Genomic DNA, 20,850 nt, shown 5'->3' with positions numbered 1-20,850 from the left:
GAGTCAGAGAACCATGGTACCAGGCTCTGATTTCACCCATCGTGGGAGGTAGTAATTATAGCATTGGGTTACCAGGCACTCAGACAATCACCCAGGGCTGGAGTAGACCTCTGTCCATCCAGTTCTCAGAGAGGTCTGAAACATAGAATTAGAATGACTGGAATTATAACTATAGAATTAATAATATCATTAGAACGGATATTACCCGTTCCATGGTGGGTGGACCAGCAACTATATTGAGTGAGCCAGCTACATTGCTCTGGTCTGATTCTGAGGCCCTTTCTGCAGTCTTCTTCACCGGGCAGGTGATCAGGCTAAAGGGGAGAGGGATCTACAGTGAGGGGGAAAAAGTATTTGATCCCCTGCTGATTTTGTACGTTTCCCACTGACAAAGAAATGCGCAGTCTATACTTTTAATGGTTTATTTGAACAGTGAGAGACAGAATAATAACAAAAAAATCCAGAAAAACACATGTCAAAAATGTTATAAAATGATTTGCAATATACATAACTTTTATGAGAGAGAGAAAGAGAGAGCTTCCTGGAATTAAACCACACATGAAGCCCTCTGCTGAGCTAACTGAATAATAAAAAAAAACTTTCTGAAACATATCTACCTTTTATCTTGCGCATATTAATGCAAAATTAAGTATCTAATACTCCACTACATTTACGGATCCTTATATGATTTGAACCAATGTGATTAAGGACGTTGTCTGGCTGTCAGTAGGACAGGTAAGTTCTTAAGCGGCGTCTCTCCAATAGAAACCAATGCGATAGCAGCTGGGTCTGGACTACTTGTAGTTAGTTCATTGACTTCCATTGAAACAGAAAAAAATGTGGGTTAAATGTCCGTGTCCGTGTTCTTTTGAAAAGACAGATGGACCCATAAATAGGGTGCTTCTACACCTGCTTGCTGTTTGGGGGTTTTAGGCTGGGTTTCTATACAGCACTTTGAGATATCAGCTGATGTAAGAAGGGCTATATAAATAGAATTGATAGAAGTTAATGGTTATCTGTAGGAGCCAGATGGCTTTGGAATGTGCTGGGTGGATGGGAAGAAGTCAGGGGACTGCTGTAGGGGGATACGGGTGGGTTTCAACCACAGGGTCGTCTACAGCACCACAAAACGGTGTTCCTCTGAGATACAGCCTAGGTGTTCAGATTGTCAGGAAGGCTAGTGTACCGTAATATAACATGTTTTTATGCCAACGCGACTTACAGTCATGCGTGAAAACATTTTGGTATGAGTGGCACCAGCAGGAATCAAACCGACGATAGTGAAGTTGGAAGCGCCATGCTCTACCAACTGACTTACAGCTGTAGTGGTTTGTCTTTTCAGACACAAGGCTACTTCAGGTGGATGGACGGCTGGCCCTTGAGCCTGGTCCGGTGGGCCCAAAACGAGCCCAGCAGAGACCGGCCCTGTGTCTACCTGGATGTGGAAGGCATCTGGAAGACAGCCCTTTGTAACCACACCTACCCCACTGTGTGCAAGCAGTCCACAGGTGAGACAGTCACTGAACCCGGTATGTTAGTAGTCACCAGGTGAGACAGTCACTGACCCAAGTCTGTTAGTAGTCACCAGGTGAGACAGGTACCTACCCCAGTGTGTTAATAGTCACCAGGTGAGACAGTCTCCTACCCCAGTGTGTTAGTAGTCACCAGGTGAGACAGTCACCTACCCCAGTGTGTTAGTAGTCACCAGGTGAGACAGTCACCCACCCCAGTGAGTTAGTAGTCACCAGGTGAGACAGTCTCCTACCCCAGTGTGTTAGTAGTCACCAGGTGAGACAGTCACCTACCCCAGTGTGTTAGTAGTCCCCAGGTGAGACAGGTACCACAGCCACATACCCCAGTGTGTCAAAGCAGGGAGGGACGGATCCTATCTGTAGGTCCCTATTCAGCGCCATAATCCCATACACTAGTTTCTTCCAGAGAGGAGATCCTATTGGTGGATCCATGTGCAGTGCTGTAATCCTATTGGTTGGTTCCCCCATAGCCGTCCCGCCCACGGCCCCGCCCCAGTACCCCGGGGTATGTGTCCAGGAGGACGAGGATATCAGCGGTAGGAACAGCCCCTGGTCCTGGTTGCCTTTCCGAGGTCACTGCTACAGCTTTGTCATTAACGACGTCAGGTGGGCCGACGCCTCCACCAGCTGTATACGTAAAGGTAGGAGGAGCCTCAAAACCAAGGGTGTGTCAAAAAATGCCGCCCTATTGAATACCCGTGATTTCTGATAAGATGACTTGGCAGGAGAGAGACGAGACTTGAGGCCATGTAACACATTTCATTCAGAACTCTTCAGGGTTCAAAATGCCAGATTTGATAGCAAGTTTCATCTTAGATCCAAGGGCATAGTACTTAGTGCACCTTCACTATTCCCTACATAGTGCACTACTTTTGATCAAGGCCCTATGTGGGGTACCGTTATAAAATGGAGCAATTTTGGACGGGGCCCATATCCCATTCTCTAACCCTTCTCCTCCAAGTGTGTACTGGTTGACTGGATTGGTGGAAGAAAGGTGTTTCAGTGTGTGTCCCACCTATCTAATGATGTAGTACACAGACTGTTACACCTATCTAATGCTTTAGGATACAGACTATTACACTAATCTAATGATGTAGTACACAGACTGATACACCTATCTAATGATGTAGTACACAGACTGTTACACCTATCTAATGCTTTTACATCCTGGCGTGGAGTGAGATGGTGAACGCTTCAGGGAGAAAAGGAGACAACTGGAATTGGGATCCAGTATTCCATGATCTCTGCACTTCTTTGGACAGAACAAACCGTAAAGAAAGTAAATGGAGAAGCATTAATACGAATATTGTGTGTGAAGGGGCGTCTCTGGTGAGCATCGAGGATCCTGCCGAACTCCGCTTCATAAAGAGCAACCTGGAGTTTCTGAAAGACAGCTACTCTTCCTTCTGGATAGGCCTGTTCAAAACACACCTAGGTAACTACCAATCCTTCTGGATAGGCCTGTTCAAAACACACCTAGGTACCTACCAATCCTTCCAGATAGGCCTGTTCAAAACACACCTAGGTAACTACCAATCCTTCCAGATAGGCCTGTACAAAACACACCTAGGTAACTACCAATCCTTCTGGATAGGCCTGTTCAAAACACACCTAGGTAACTACCAATCCTTCCAGATAGGCCTGTACAAAACACACCTAGGTAACTACCAATCCTTCTGGATAGGCCTGTTCAAAACACACCTAGGTAACTACCAATCCTTCTAGATAGGCCTGTTCAAAACACACCTAGGTAACTACCAATCCTTCTGGATAGGCCTGTTCAAAACACACCTAGGTAACTACCAATCCTTCCAGATAGGCCTGTACAAAACACACCTAGGTAACTACCAGTCCTTCCAGATAGGCCTGTGTGAAGGGGCGTCTCTGGTGAGCATCGAGGATCCTGCCGAACTGAGAAATACACACAATAAATCGGATATAATAATATATTAAAAATGTATTATTTAAAGTGTTAGCCTTACATTTTGCTCAAAGCTCTACTATATGACAGAATTAAGTCTGTGACTGTGAATGTTGTCCATTATTGATAATCTTTGTCTCACAGTGTGCTGTGATGTCCAGTTCCTCCTCCATCTTGGGAAAATGGGAAACCAGGTCCTGCAACAACACCTACGGCTTCATCTGTCAGCGCAAAGTTGGTGAGCAAAGACATTCTTCTATTTCCTCTTCTTTCTTTCTCCTCTTCTTTCTCTCTCCTCCTCTTCATCCTCTTCTTCATCCTTCTTCTCGTCTCCATCCTCAGCCCTCTGATTTGTAATGTGACTAAGTGTTGCTCTGCCCTCCTAGACTCAGGCATCCCAGTCCCGGCCCCGACAATGTTACCTAGAGGCTGGGTGAAGCTGGCCAACGACTCTTACAAGGTGCTGCCCCAGAACTGTACATGGCCCGAAGCCCGGATGCAGTGTGAGGCTGAGGAGGGCCAGCTGGCTAGCACCCTGGATGAACTGTCAGCAGCCTACCTGGAGCTGCAGGCTCTGAAGCTGCAGACACCACTGTGGATTGGACTCAATAGGAATGAGGTACAGTAAAAGCTGTATCTTCAGGTGCCACAGACTCCTCATCAGAATAGGCAGGTTATTGGTACTGTTGGATTCTGGGTGAAACTTTGAACACTGCTATACTAGAGACATGATGGATCAGAAGCAATACTACAGTATCTGAGGGGTGATAGAGAATGGTTGTTACATCAGAAGTAACAAGGTGCTTCTACATCTGCATTGCTCGCTGTTTGGGGGTTTTGGGCTGGGTTTCTATACAGCACTTTGTGACATCAGCTGATGTAAGAAGGGCTTCATAAATACATTTGATGAATTTGTGTCGGAAAGGAGGAACAGAACAAACAGAGGAGGATGAAACAGGACAAGTAGAGAACAGAGAGGTTTATTAGTCCACTGACTGGTGAAAACCGTCTTGGCATTGAAATGAGAAACATAAGTCAGCTGGGTACCAGCAACAACGACAAAGAGGACAAGATACACAACACGTCACCAAAAGTATGTGGACACCTGCACGTAGAACATCTCATTCCAAAATCATGGGTATTAGTATGGAGTTGGTCCCCCCCCTTTTCTGCTATAACAGCCTCCTCTCTTCTGGGAAGGCTTTCCACTAGATAACAAACTTTCCGCTAGATGTTGGAACATTGCTGCGGGGACTTGATGTTGGGTGATTAGGCATCCAATTCATACCAAATGTGTTCGATGTGGTTGAGGTCAGGGCTCTGTGCAGGCCAGTCAAGTTCTTCCACATCGATCTCGACAGAATTGTCATGCTGAAACAGGAAAGGGCCTTCCCCAAACTATTGCCACAAAGTTGGAAGCACAGAATCATCTAGAATGTCATTGTATGCTGTAGCGTTAAGATTTCCCTTCACTGGAATTAAGGGGCCTGAACCATGAAAAACAGCCCCAGACCATTATTCCTCCTCCACCAAACTTTACAGTTGACACTATGCATTCGTCTGTCGGACTGCCAGATGGTGAAGCGTGATTCATCACTCCAGTGAATGCGTTTACACTGCTCCAGAATCCAATGGCAGCGAGCTTTACACCACTTGGCATTGCGCATGGTGATCTTAGGCTTGTGTGTGGCTGCTCGGGCATGGAAACCCATTTCATGAAGCTCTCGACGAACAGTTCTTGTTCTGACGTTGCTTCCAGAGGCAATTTGGAACTCGGTAGTGAGTATTGCAACTGAGGACAGACAATTTTTACGCGCTAAGTACTTCAGCACTTGGTGGTCATGTTCTGTGAGCTTGTGTGGCCTACCACTTAGCTGAGCCGTTGTTGCTCCTAGACGTTTCCACTTCACATTAACAGCACTTACAGTTGACTGGGAAGCTCTAGCAGGACATAAATTTGATGAACTGACTTGCTGGAAAGGTGGCATCCTATGACGGTGCAATGTTGAATGTTACTGAGCTCTTCAGTACGGGCCATTCTATTGCCAGTGTTTGTCTATGGAGATTGCATGGTTGTGTGCTCGATTTTATACACCTGTCAGCAACGGGTGTGATTGAAATAGCCGAATCCACTAATTTGAATGGGTGTCCACATACTTTTGTATATATTGTGTAGTTGGGCTCTACACAGCTGTCAGTCTATGAAGGACCAAACCTGCAATAATTATAAATAAATAAATTAACAAATATATGCAAACATATATAAATAAATTAATTCACTCATAAATAAATAAATGAACAAGGAAATACAAAAATGCTGACAAAAAGAAATACATTTTTCTCTATATATCTGTATAAAATGATTTATCTAACTATAATCTAATTATTCACACTTTCATTCATTTATATTATTTATACATTTATTTATGTATTTCTTCCTCCAATATGATAATGATGGGGTGTCAATCAAACGTCTCCGGGTGGTAAACACAACATTGGTTGGTCAATGTCACAGAGCGTTGCTCGATTGCATTTTCTTGGCTCTGATGGTCCAAAATGACAAACAATCAAACTAGGTAGACAGTAGCCCAGTTCTTCTGGCAAGTAGTATGGCTGCCATCAGGTGAGCCTTAGTTTCACGGCTGTCAAAAGGATCGGACCAAAGTGCAGCGTGTGTTTAGTTCCACATATTTATTTAATCCGTGAAACTATGCAATACATCAATTTAACTGAAATCTACAAAAACAACAAACCGTGACGCAGAGGAGAAACAAACACTACTCACAAATGAATCACCCACAAAAACAGGTGGGACCAACATCAGCTTAGATATGACCTCCAATTAGAGACAACGACGACCAGCTGCCTCTAATTGGAGATCATACCAAACAAAACCAACATAGAAATACAAAACTAGAAACTGAACATAGAAATACAAAACATAGACAAACACCCCCTGTCATGCCCTGACCTACTCTACCATAGAAAATAACCACTTACTATGGTCAGGATGTGACACGTAGCCTTAGACTTGGTAGTGCTGCTGAGTTAGGTTCAACGTTTCCAATGTTGCGTGACGGTTTGAACTCAACGACACGTTTTACGAAAATGGTGCGCATCGTTCTTCATCCTTTTAGGTATGTTTGCATCCCCTTTTGGTGGGTGTGGCCTGATCAATATGGGTGTGACCATTGTCGCAAAATTTGTGCAGCACAACATAGACAGTCGCCCTCTGGGCCACCATAATCACACAGTTTTTTCAACTGGTTGTTCAGTACAGTGAGGTTTCCATTGAATTAAGCGTTGCAGGCAAAGGCAATGGAGCAACGCGCCGTGACATTGATCAACCAACGGTGTGTTTGATACCACCCACGTACATTTGATTGACACTCTTTCATTATCATAATTTAGATGAATGAAAGTGGGATTAATGTATCTATTTATGTGTGCTTTGATGGATTTATTAATTTATTTCTAATTATGGCAGGTTTGGTCCTCCATATAAGTCAATCAAGCATTCAAATAGGCAGTGTAAAACATTTTGTTCCAGTTTTGTGGTACCTCCATAAACTATATTTTGTTCTGCTCTGAACAGGGTGATATTGTGGGGAGTTATCACTATGCTATCAATCAATCACTGTAAAAAAAAAAACGCCTTTTTAATTTCACAGTGTTGGTGTACTTCCTCAATTTTTGTTGCATTCATTGATTAACATTCTCAGAGAGTACCCGACCTGTAAATCTGAAAATGACGATGATGGATTCTGACAGGCCATCATGGAAGGTTAAAATGAGAGGAGAGGGAAGTCATTATCTTTCTAAGGACAAAAGGACTGGATTCTTTAGCAGTCTTTACAGGTATGAGGGGACATGCCTTTATAATGATTTTCAACTTAGCTGTAACATCATTATATTACTCTGAAAAATCAAACATTTGAATTTAAAATGTAAAGAATTGTACATTTTGGATAGGATAGATAGGATATATAGGATAAGATAGGACAGATAGGATAGAATAAGATGGAATAGATAGATAGATAGATAGATAGATAGATAGATAGATAGATAGATAGATAGATAGATAGATAGACAGACAGACGGACGGATAGATGGATAGATGGATAGATGGATGGATGGATGGATGGATGGATGGATGGATGGATGGATGGATGGATAGATAGATAGATAGATAGATAGATAGGTTAGATGGGATGGGATAGATAGGATAGGATGAGACAGATAGATAGTTTCGGATAGGATGGGTGTGACGACCCTCCCGCTCGGTCTGCTGTATTTTCTCTCTTTGCTCTTGTTCCTTATTAGGATGCCAGTGGGCGGAGTTGGAAGGGTCGTCAGCTAGATGGGAAACACCTGGGCTCGGGTGTGTCCCAGGATAAAGACAACTCTTCCACAGTCATTGGGGAGACTCTCTCCATGCAGACACCTTGTTTTTGGTTGTGCTAGTTATGGTATCGAATAAATATATATTTTTGATACTCCTTGTCTCCACGTTGTCTCCCTTTTGTTGCGAACTCTGAGCCGGTTCGTAACAATGGGACAGATAGATAGGATGGGATAGGATGGGATAGGATAGGTTAGGATGTACTTAAATGTCATTGAGGGTGACATACAGTAGATTTTACACACAGTACTGCTGTATATAAAATAAACACCTTACATTACACATTCAACAAAATAAAGTTCAAAACAATTTTACAGGTGTTTTGCTTTACTACAAGCTAACAATGTCCTTTGTGCTGGGTAAGTCAACGTTATTCCAATGTCTATTGTGCTGTGTGTAAGGGTCCTGTGTGTAGTGGTGTAATGGTCCTGTGTGTAGTGGTGTAATGGTCCTGTGTGTAGTGGTGTAATGGTCCTGTGTGTAGTGGTGTAATGGTCCTGTGTGTAGTGGTGTAAGGGTCCTGTGTGTAGTGGTGTAAGGGTCCTGTGTGTAGTGGTGTAAGGGTCCTGTGTGTAGTGGTGTAAGGGTCCTGTGTGTAGTGGTGTAATGGTCCTGTGTGTAGTGGTGTAATGGTCCTGTGTGTAGTGGTGTAAGGGTCCTGTGTGTAGTGGTGTAATGGTCCTGTGTGTAGTGGTGTAAGGGTCCTGTGTGTAGTGGTGTAATGGTCCTGTGTGTAGTGGTGTAAGGGTCCTGTGTGTAGTGGTGTAATGGTCCTGTGTGTAGTGGTGTAATGGTCCTGTGTGTAGTGGTGTAATGGTCCTGTGTGTAGTGGTGTAGAGAGTCAGGCGCAGGACAGCAGATATGAGTAGAACAACACCAGGTCTGTAAGGGTCCTGTGTGTAGTGGTGTAGAGAGTCAGGCGCAGGACAGCAGATATGAGTAATCAACGTACTTTTACTCAAAAAGACAAATTTACAAAGTGACATCACGAGCCCACAAAGACGGACCGAATTACAATAAACAATCACTCACAAACACAACCTGGGGAACAGAGGGTTAAATAATGAACAGGTAATTGGTTGAGTGAAGCCAGGTGTGTAAGACAAAGACAAAACAAATGGAAAATGAAAAGTGGATCGGCGGTGGATAGAAGGCCGGTGACGTCGACCGCCGAACGAACAAGGAGAGGGACCGACTTCGGTGAAGTCAACTTTATTCCAATGTGCTGGGTAAGTCATCTTTATTCCAATGTCCTTTGTGCTGGGTAAGTCAAAACCTCTCAGTTGGGGGTTGTCATGCCTCTATTGTATCTGTGTCGGAGAATACTAGGATGTAGTATGTTATATTTACTGATGAACACCTGGGGGGCCAGGTAAACTGCAGGTTTGTCAAAGTTACCTGTTGTAATATAGCCCCTCATTATGCTATTAACACAGGATTGTTACTGTAGAAGTCACGTAGACCTGCTCACAGGATTGTTATTGTAGAAGTCGCATTCTGCTGAATAACAGCCGTGATAATGATGCATGACTTTTACTGAAGCCTGGTACCATCGATATGACGGAGCACAGTGCCCTCTAGTGGTTTTCTATGGTGTCACTTGGATGGTCTAAGGTAGGACTTCGATATTCACCAGACATTCGGACCTTCAAACTTCAATAGCTCACAAACTATTTGAGCGACAGACCTCAGGTTAGACTCTTTATGAAGGAAAAAAAAGGTGTTCAAAGTTACACAGGGTTTATGTTCTGAGCAAATGTGTAACGTAGGATGTGAAATCTGAAACCGCTTGAAGCTGGGATGTCCCTCCTACCATTTCATTCGCTCTTCCGCCTGTCCATCAACTCCTAGCTGAACCCTACGTCACAGTCACTGACAAAGCACATGCCTGCGATCGTTACGTCGTAGCGCAGCAGGAGAGAGTGGTTTCATCACTATAGCACATTCAGAAATCGATTTTTTTTAAATTATTTATAGCTCCAACACTAAACATACAAATCCATTTTTTTTGGCAGAAAGGGGAGATTTTTAACTTTTTGTTGTTTTTGAGTATGCATCTTTTCTAGCTATTGTTTATGGCCCTCTCATAATAAATAATTACTTTCAGAGATTAAGTAGCTTACATTTACATTTTGCCAAGATAATCCAACCATCTGACAGGTGTGGCACATCAAGAAGCTGATTAAACAGCATGATCATTACACAGATGCACCTTGTGCTGGGGGCACTAAAAGGCCACTCTAAAATGTGCAGTTTTGTCACACAACACAATGCCACAGATGTCTCAAGTTTGTAGGGAGCGAGCAATTGACATACTGACTGCAGGAATATCCACCAGAGCTGTTGCCAGAGAATTGAATGTTAATTTCTGTACCATAAACCGCCTCCAATGTTGTTTTAGAGAATTTGGCAGTACGTCCAACCGGCCTCACAACCGCAGACCCACGTGTAACCACGTCAGCTCAGGACCTCCACATCCGGCTTCTTCACCTGCGGGATTGCCTGGGACCAGCCAACCGGATAGCTGATGAAACTGTAGGTTTGCACAACGGAATAATTTCTGCAAAAACCGTCTTCATGGAATCTCATCTACATCCTCGTCGTCCTCACGTGGGTCTTGACCAGACTACAGTTTGGCTTACAAAGCATTTCCAGCACCAATGCCAAATCCCACTGCGGAATTGTGGCTTGAGACACCGGTCTGAGCCGCCACATCTCCAATAGGAAACATTTCAAGAATGATAAGACAGACACTCATGACAAGCAGAAATCGCTGAGGCGCACACCTTATTATTGGCCTGTAAACATTACTTGTCAAATAGAAACTGCAAGAACGAGAGAATACTCTCTACCTGGCAGAACACAGGGTCAACATTCTCTGTGACGGACAATTGTGCTAACAACATTCCATTACCGTGCTAACAACGTTCCATTACCGTGCTAACAACGTTCCATTTACCGTGCTAACAACGTTCCATTACCGTGCTAAACACGTTCCATTTACCGTGCTAACAACGTTCCATTACCGTGCTAACAACGTTCCATTACCGTGCTAACAACGTTCCATTACGTGCTAACAACGTTCCATTACGTGCTAACAACGTTCCATTTACTGTGCTAACAACGTTCCATTACCGTGCTAACAACGTTCCATTTACTGTGCTAACAACATTCCATTACCGTGCTAACAACGTTCCATTACCGTGCTAACAACGTTCCATTACCGTGCTAACAACGTTCCATTACCGTGCTAACAACGTTCCATTACCGTGCTAACAACGTTCCATTACCGTGCTAACAACGTTCCATTACCATGCTAACAACGTTCCATTACGTGCTAACAACGTTCCATTACGTGCTAACAACGTTCCATTTACCGCGCTAACAACGTTCCATTTACCGCGCTAACAACGTTCCATTACCGTGCTAACAACGTTCCATTACCGCGCTAACAACGTTCCATTACCGCGCTAACAACGTTCCATTACCGCGCTAACAACGTTCCATTACCGCGCTAACAACGTTCCATTACCGCGCTAACAACGTTCCATTAACCGCGCTAACAACGTTCCATTAACCGTGCTAACAACGTTCCATTTACCGTGCTAACAACGTTCCATTTCGTGCTAACAACGTTCCATTTCGTGCTAACAACGTTCCATTTCGTGCTAACAACGTTCCATTTACCGTGCTAACAACGTTCCATCCATTACCGTGCTAACAACGTTCCATCCATTATCGTGCTAACAACGTTCCATCCATTACCGTGCTAACAACGTTCCATCCATTACCGTGCTAACAACGTTCCATTACCGCGCTAACAACGTTCCATTACCGCGCTAACAACGTTCCATTACCGCGCTAACAACGTTCCATCCATTACCGTGCTAACAACGTTCCATTACCGCGCTAACAACGTTCCATTACCGCGCTAACAACGTTCTATTACCGCGCTAACAACGTTCTATTACCGCGCTAACAACGATCCATTACCGCGCTAACACCGTTCCATTTACTGTGCTAACACCGTTCCATTACCGTGCTAACAACATTCCATTACCGTGCTAACAACGTTCCATTACCGTGCTAACAACATTCCATTACCGTGCTAACAACGTTCCATTTACCGTGCTAACAACGTTCCATTACCGCGCTAACAAAGTTCCATTTACTGGCATAAGTCCTGGATGTTCGGATAACAGTAAAGAAATGAAAACAATCAAGCATCCCAAAATAGTCCACTTTAACATATGAAGCTTAAGAAACAAGGTTCATGAAATCAATAGTTTACTAGTAACAGATGACATTCATCTCTGAAACTAACTTAGATAATACCTTTGATGATACTGTGGTAGAAATACAAGGTTATAACATTTTCTGTAAATGTTAAATAGTGTTGAAGTAATATGGCTACAGGTTCATCTGCCTCACCTAAAGCCCATTCTGGTGGGAAGCTGCTATAGACCACCAAGTGTTAACAGTCAGTATCTCGATAATATGTGTGAAATGCTTGATAATGTATGCGATATCAACAGAGAAGTATATTTTCTGGGTGATTTAAATATTGACTGGCTCTCATCAAGCTGCTCACTCAGGGAAAAGCTTCAAACTGTAACCAGTCACTGTAACCTGGTTCAGGTTCAGTCAACCTACCAGGGTAGTTACAAACAGCACAGGAATTAAATCATCAACATGTATTGATCACATCTTTACTAGTGCTGCAGAAATTAGCTTGAAAGCTGTATCCAGATCCATCAGATGTAGTGATCACAGTATAGAAGCCATATCTAGGAAAACCAAAGGCTGGGCCTAATATAGTGTATAAGAGGTCATACAATACGTTTTGTAGTGATTCCTATGTTGGTGATGTAAATAATATTTGTTGGTCCGTGGCGTGTAATGTGGAAGGACCACCAGAGGGCAGGCTGGGATAGTAGCCCAACAAGGCTTCTGAGACCAGGTAACCAGAGGCAGTTAAGCACAGCTGACGGTACTAATGAGAAATTCTCGTTCCCCTATAAGAGAGAGGATGGAACCAGCTGACGGTACTAATGAGATATTCTCTTTCCCCTATAAGAGAGAGGATGGAACCAGCTGACGGTACTAATGAGATATTCTGTTCCCCTATAAGAGAGAGGATGGAACCAGCTGACGGTACTAATGAGATATTCTCTTTCCCCTACAAGAGAGAGGATGGAACCAGCTGACGGTACTAATGAGATATTCTGTTCCCCTACAAGAGAGAGGATGGAACCAGCTGACGGTACTAATGAGATATTCTCTTTCCCCTACAAGAGAGAGGATGGAACCAGCTGACGGTACTAATGAGATATTATGTTCCCCTACAAGAGAGAGGATGGAACCAGCTGACGGTACTAATGAGATATTCTCTTTCCCCTACAAGAGAGAGGATGGAACCAGCTGACGGTACTAATGAGATATTCTCGTTCCCCTATAAGAGAGAGGATGGAACCAGCAGGAAGGGGGAGGAAGATAAACTAGAGTGGCGACGAAGAGAGAGGAGCTATCCAAGAAGAGCCGTTAAGACGGTGACAAATCTGTGATTGTTGTTATAGTTTGAAGATAATCGTAATGTGTTCATGTGTCATCTAAAGAAGAAGATGTATGTTGTTCCTTTGGAGATTCTCATTGACTGTGTTGGAGTGTTTGTATTGTCAGAAATCCCTCAATAGAGAACTGGGTTCAATCAAGAAAACCTACTCCTGACTCGTTTATTCCACCTTTACCGCTTTAGAGGGACACCAAATGACTTGGTCCGCTCACCGTAATGAGGAGCAACCAGATGCTGCACTTGACACATATATGAAATTGCTTATTCCAGTTACTAATAAGCATCGACCTATTAAGAAAATGACTAAAAACTGTTAAATCCCCGTAGATTGATGAGGTATTGAAAAATGGTATGGTTGAGAGGGATTAGGCTAAAGGAATGGCAAATAAGTCTGGCTGCACAACCGATTGGCAAACTTATTGCAAATTGAGAAATCATGTGACTAAACCGAATAAAAAGAAGAAACTACACTATGAAACAAAGATAAATGACATAAAGAATGATAGTGTAAAGCTTTGGAGCACCTTCAATGAAATTCTGGGGAAAAAGGCAAACTCAGCTCCATCACAAAACCAACTGATATTACCAACAACTTTAATTATTTTTTTTTAATTGGCAAGATTAGAAAACTTAGGCATAACATGCCAGCAACAAACACTGGCATGTTATGTTACAAGCATTGTAATTTAAATTCCGTAAAGTGAGGGTGGAAGAGGTGAAACAGTGATTGTTGTCTATCAACAATGACAAGCCACCGAGGTCTGACAACTTGGATGGACAATTATTGAGGATAATAGCAGATGATATTTCCACTCCTATTTGCCATATCTTCAATCTAAGCCTACTAGATAGCGTGTGCCCTCAGGCCTGGAGGGAAGCTAAAGTAATTCCGCTACACAAGAATAGTAAAGCCCCCTTTACTGGCTCAGATAGCCCACCAATCAGCCTGTTACCGACCATTAGTAAACTTTAGGAAAAAATGGTGTTTGACCAGATACAATGCCATTTCACAGTAAACAAATTGACAACAGGCTTTCAGCACGGTTATAGGGAAGGACATTCAACAAGCACTTACACAAATTAATGATGATTGGCTGAGAGAAATTGATAAAAAGATTGTGGGATCCATAATAAACCCCAGGAAGAGTAGCTGCTGCCTTGGCAGGAACGAATGGGGATCCATAATAAACCCCTGGAAGAGTTGCTGCTGCCTTGGTGGCACGACCAACATCTGAGTAATCTCTGCACACCATGGAGCCCCAGGGTGACCTCTGACCTCACTCTAGTAACGGGAGGACCTCCTAGGGACGTGTGGTCCGTCCCCTCATCGTTGTCAGTCCCCTTGTTGTGGTTATGTCCCCTCATCGTTGTCCATCCCCTCGTTGTGGTCCGGTGTGCGGTCATCAACGAGTGAAGATGCTTGTGAGCCCATAACTACATAAGTATTCAGACCCTTTACTCAGTACTTTGTTGAAGTACCTTTGGCAGCGATAACAGCATTGAGTCTTCTTGGGTATGACGCTACAAGCTTGGCACGTCTGGATTTGCGGAGTTTCTCCCATTCTTCTCTGCAGATCCTCTCAAGCTCTGTCAGGTTGGATGGGGAGCGTTGCTGCACAGCTATTTTCAGGTCTCTCCAGAGATGTTCGATCGGGTTCAAGTCCAGGCTCTGGCTGGGCCACTCAAGGACATTCAGAGACTTGTCCCGAAGCCACTCCTGCGTTGTCTTGGCTGTGTGCTTAGGGTCGTTGTCCTGTTGGATGGTGAACCTTCGTCCCAGTCTGAGGTCCTGAGCGCTCTGGAGCAGGTTTTCATCAAGGATCTCTCTGTACTTTGCTCCGTTCATCTTTCCCTCAATCCTGACTAGTCTCCCAGTCCCTGCCGCTGAAAACATCCCCACAGCATGATGCTGCCACCACCATCCTTCACCGTAGGGATGGTGCCAGGTTTCCTCCAGATGTGACGCTTGACATTCAGGCCAAAGAGTTCAATCTTAGTTTCATCAGACCAGAGAATCTTGTTTCTCATGGTCAGAGTCTTTAGGTGCCTTTTGGTAAACTCCAAGTGGGCTGTCATTTGCCTTTTACTGAGGAGTTGCTTCCATCTGGCCACTCTACCATAAAGGCCTGATTGGTGGAGTGCTGCAGAGATGGTTGTCCTTCTGGAATGTTCTCCTATCTCCACAGAGGAACTGAAGAGCTCTGTCAGAGTGACCATCAGGTTCTTGGTCACCTTTCTGACCAAGGCCCTCCTCCCTCGATTGCTCAGTTTGGCCGGGTGGTCAGCTCTAAGAAGAGTCTTGGTGGTTCCAAACTTCTTCCATTTATGAATGATGGATGCCACTGTGTTTTTGGGGACCTTCAATGCTGCTATAAGGTTTTGGTACCCTTCCCCAGATCTGTGCCTCAACACAATCCTGTCTCGGAGCTCTACAGACAATTCCTCATGGCTTGTTTTTTGCTCTGACATGCACTGTAAACTGTGGGACCTTATATACGTGTGTGCCTTTCTAAATCGTGTCCAATCAATTGAATTTACCACAGGTGGACTCCAATCAAGTTGTAGAAATTTCTCAAGGATGATAAATGGAAACAGGATGCACCTGAGCTCAATTTCAAGTCTCAAAGCAAAGGGGTCTGAATAGGTTAACAGGTATTTCTGTTTTTGTTTTTAATTCATTTCTAAAACTGTCATAAAACCTGCTTTCGCTTTGTCATTATGGGGTATTGTGTGTAGACTGCTGAGGAAATTGATTTATTTCATCCATTTTAGAATAAGGCTGCAACAAAATGTGGAAAAAGTCAAGGGGTCTGAATACTTTCCGAATGCGCTGTATGTATGTATGTATGTATGTATGTATGTATGTATGTATGTATGTATGTATGTATGTATGTATACAGTATGTATGTATGTATGTATACAGTATGTATGTATGTATGTATGTATGTATGTGTGTGTATATATATATATATATATATATATAATTTTAATCATATTAATGAAATTGGAGCCAAGTCTCATATGTGCCATAATACAGACCAGAGATGTGACCCTTCTAGTCTATCAAAAGCTTTTTCTGCATGGAGAGGTAATACAGGCCAAGGAGCTATAGTTTCTGATGAACCGTCTGAGATATGGGATAGTCCACATGGGTTATTTTTAAACAAACCCCGCTTTGGTCCGTGTGGATTTGCGTAAGTCTCAAGACGGAACGACAACAGATTGGAAAACAATTTAACATCTGTTTTTATCTAAGATATGGGGGAACACTGGGTGGCATCCTTACCTTTACAAATAAAAGATAAATTAGTGCTGTGTTCAAATCTCTCCCAAATGAACCTTTGTGAACGGCTGTAATAATAATTTCCAGAAATAGCGGACGTAACTGTTTCCAAAATGTTTAAATAGACCTCAGGAAGAATAGTTTCCCCATCAAGGTGACTTGCCTTTATTCATGATGTAGTGTCTTATTACGAATTGATATAATAAGAAAGACTCTGAATACAAGGAAGTGAACTGGAGCTTCACGTTTACTGAAGCTAGTTAGTCCAATAATAACAGGGTAACTGCACGTGACCAAGGGCGCTCCGTTCTTAAAGGGGACATCAGTAATTAACAGAACATAACATTCCTTCTCTTATACAATCAGAGTTACTTTTATCAAACTACAACGTCAAACATTTCCCAGAACCTGTTGTAGTTATTTTGGATCTTTTGATTTGAACTTGAACTGTCTTTAGTTTTTTGATTGTGTTTTATAAGTCCAGTCTGTCTGGTGGACGGTGTCATCGTTCCTAAGTAGCGTCTTGTATTGTCTGGAGGCTCCTGCACATCCTCATTGTGTGCTTGTTCCATTATAGCTTCTGCTATAGCATCACCATCTACACGAGACACTCTATAGTCTGAGCTGAGGTGGAGGAGTCAGTGATCGCTGATCCAGACCGGGCCACCAGAAGTGACTCCTCGCTGGTCCAGTCTGGGCCACCAGAAGTAGTTCCTCGCTGGTCCAGACTGGTCCACCAGAAGTGTCTCCTCGCTGGGCCAGACCGAACCACCAGAAGTAGCTCCTCGCTGGTCCAGACCGAACCACCAGAAGTGGCTCCTCGCTGGTCCAGACCAAACTACCAGAAGTGGCTCCTCGCTGGGCCAGCCCGAACCACCAGAAGTGGCTCCTCGCTGGGCCAGACTGAACCACCAGAAGTGGCTCCTCGCTGGGCCAGACTGAACCACCAGAAGTGGCTCCTCGCTGGTCCAGACTGGTCCACCAGAAGTAACCCCTCGCCAGCAGCTTCATTTTGACAATTCCAACATGCCCTTCATGTAGTTGCTGCAAAACCTAATGTTGTCATTTCTGGGGTATCATGACTCTCATTCCCCACATCAAACATCCTTGGTACATTGTCATTTTGTTTCTCAGCTCCTTTCTGCCTGTAGCTGGCCATCCTGACATGGTGTAGGTGTATACTTTTGACAAGGTCACATCTTTCCTCGTCTCCCATTTGATAACTGTGTTTGTGGTAGGTAGTGCCTCTAGCTGAGAGGTATGGAAAATGTCCACTGCATCCACACTCCTTTGTCTTTCTCTTGAACAGGGCAGTCTGGATAATTCATCTGGCTTAAACTCAATGTCACGCATATGACCAGCAAGGAACTAGGTGTATCGCTATAACCTGGCCCGCTTTCATTGCCAGTATGCCTTTCTTTGAACTGAAAATGGAAAAGAACGGCTGGTGATTCGTAACCGGTGTGAAACGCTTGCCATTTAGGTATGCGTGGAATTTATTGACGCCTCGCACTATCGCCGGTGCTTCTTTTGTAAATTTGTGAGTAAGTACTTCTCTGCATTATTCAATGTCCTGGCCTCTCTGACTCATCTTTCAGTGTGTGTGAAAGGACAGCCCCTAAGCCATAAAGGGACACATCACAACTTCACTGGCAGTTCAGGGTCGTAACGCATCAGGACCTGCTCAGATGTGATGAGCCGTTTTGCCTCAAGAAATGTATTTCCACACTGTGTTCTCTCCACCTCCATGTCCTATTCTTTTCCAGGAGCTGATCGAGAGGCTAGAGTGCTGATGAACGGTTTGGGAGGAATCTTCTGTCGTCATTGAGCGATAACAAGAGAGTTGGTCAGAGTCAACACGCTCAAGTGTTTTGGAAAGAAAAGAAAGAAAGCGTCTATAGTTTTTAACATCAGATGAGTCGAGTTTTGGTTTCTTGAGGAGGGGAGCGTCTCAGGACATGTTGAAGGCAGAGGGGACGCAGCCAGTGGTAAGGATGAGTTGATGAGGGAAGTGAGAAGGTCTACAGAGATGATATGGGGAAGGGAAGAGGGGATGGTGGTCGAGAAGGCAGGTTGTCGGGTGGCCGGACCTCACTAGTCGCAGCATTTCATCAGGAGAGAGAGAGGAGAGAAAGAGGTCAAGGCGTAGGGTAGTTCTGTGTGAGTGAGACCAGTGGACTCAATAGGTTGAGTGAATGAGGAGCGGATGTCGTCATACTTCTTTTCAGAGTGGTTGACAAAGTCGTCTAGGGGAGGGGGTTGAAACATTTTCTTAGAGTTAGAGGCTTGACATTTAGAATGATAGAAAGAGGCTTTAGCAGCGAATAGAGAGGAAGAGAAGGCTCAGCTTCCCGTAGCCGTGTTCTGTAAGCTTGCAATGATTTACTCAGCCACAGAGCAGGAGGGGAGGGCCGAGCTGGCCGGGAGCAAAGGGGACAGTGCAAATCAGAGGATGCGGAAAGGGAGGAACGCAGGGTCAAAGAGGCAGAATCAAGAGGGAGAAGGAATTAGCAGAAGGGACAGATGATAGGATAGAAGAGGAGAGAGTAGTGGTTAGAGAGAGAGACCATCTAGGTAGGGGCTGAGTGGTTAGAGAGAGAGAGACCATCTGGGTAGGGGCTGAGTGGTTAGAGAGAGAGACCATCTGGGTAGGGGCTGAGTGGTTAGAGAGAGAGACCATCTGGGTAGGGGCTGAGTGGTTAGGGTTGGAGGAAAAGGAGACAGGAAACAAAGTAGTGAACAGAGACCTGGAGGGGGGTTACAGTGAGATTAGTAGGAGAACAGAGACCTGGAGGGGGGTTACAGTGAGATTAGTAGGAGAACAGAGACCTGGAGGGGGGTTGCAGTGAGATTAGTAGGAGAACAGAGACCTGGAGGGGGGTTACAGTGAGATTAGTAGGAGAACAGAGACCTGGAGGGGGGTTACAGTGAGATTAGTAGGAGAACAGAGACCTGGAGGGGGGTTACAGTGAGATTAGTAGGAGAACAGAGACCTGGAGGGGGGTTACAGTGAGATTAGTAGGAGAACAGAGACCTGGAGGGGGGGTTACAGTGAGAAATTAATCGAAGGCCGATGGCAGGAGGTTAAAATCGCCAAGTACGAAGAGCAGTGAGCCATCGTCAGGAAATGAGCTTATCAAAGTGTCCAGCTCATTGAGGTACTCTCTAAGGGCACCTGGTGGGTGATAGATGACAATGTTAAGCTTGAATGGACAACTGACAGTGACAGCATGGACTTCAAATAAGATAGACAGGTGAGAGAGAGAAAAGAGAATCTCCACAGGAGAAATTAACAGACCTGTGCCACCACCGCAACGATCAGATGCTCTTGGACTATGAGAGAAAACGTAGTCGGATGAAAAAGCAGCGTTCTCTGGGGTGATCCATGTCTCCGTCAGGACCAAAACAAAGTTAGGGGCCTGAAGGGCAGCATAGGCTGAGATGAACCCTACTTTCTTGAATGCAGATCAGCAGTTCCAAACACTGCCAGAGACCAGGAATTCCACATGAGTTGTGCATGCAGGGTACACTAAATTAAAAGGGTTGCAGCCAAGGGGTAGGGAGTGTCAGTAAAGCCTACAGGGAAAGGTGCGAACAGGTATAGGACACACACACACACACACACACACAGTTGCCAAAGCTACAAAAATATTGAAAATCAGAAAATAACTAGGTAAGATACTCAACTGAGAGAGTGGCGTGAAGCCATCCTCTTTCCTACGCAGAACAACTCCGCAGAACCGTTTTTGTTTCTGCGACCGTCCTTAGTTTTGTGACAAAACCGCCACCGCCACGACCGCCGCTTACAGCGGCGCTGAGAAACCAGTGGTGACTGAAGTACTAAGGAGAGTAGAAACCACTCCACCCTCCAAAACAAGCCACAAATTTCCCTGCCCCTTGATCCTGGTTGGTGTCAACAACTATCTGCAAATGATGAGCAGTCATCAGTTCACAAATAGGCCACGAGGGAAAACAGGCAGCACTTACAGTAGATGGACCTAGCTAGCAAAAAGACAGTACTAGACCACAACAGATAAAGATGACACAATGATACTTATCACTCCTGGAGATATCTGGAGTCCTCCAGCTCTAGAATCACTCCTGGAGATATCTGGAGTCCTCCAGCTCTAGAATCACTCC

The 20,850-nt window shown here is 44.4% G+C and overlaps 1 long non-coding RNA gene across 1 annotated transcript; it reads left to right on the top strand.

The window, feature by feature from the left end:
* The first annotated feature begins 1,375 nt into the window (after nucleotides 1-1,375).
* LOC115170239 (uncharacterized) lies at nucleotides 1,376-3,065 on the top strand. The gene is made up of 3 exons (XR_003871006.1): nucleotides 1,376-1,508; nucleotides 2,003-2,173; nucleotides 2,851-3,065. It is a non-coding gene; the product is annotated as an uncharacterized LOC115170239 (long non-coding RNA).
* The last annotated feature ends 17,785 nt before the right edge of the window (nucleotides 3,066-20,850 follow it).

Source organism: Salmo trutta, chromosome 31 (genome assembly GCF_901001165.1).
Source record: "Salmo trutta chromosome 31, fSalTru1.1, whole genome shotgun sequence".
NCBI lineage: Eukaryota > Metazoa > Chordata > Actinopteri > Salmoniformes > Salmonidae > Salmo > Salmo trutta.
Note: the sequence above shows the minus strand (reverse complement) of the source record. Positions and strands in the feature narration are given on the sequence as shown.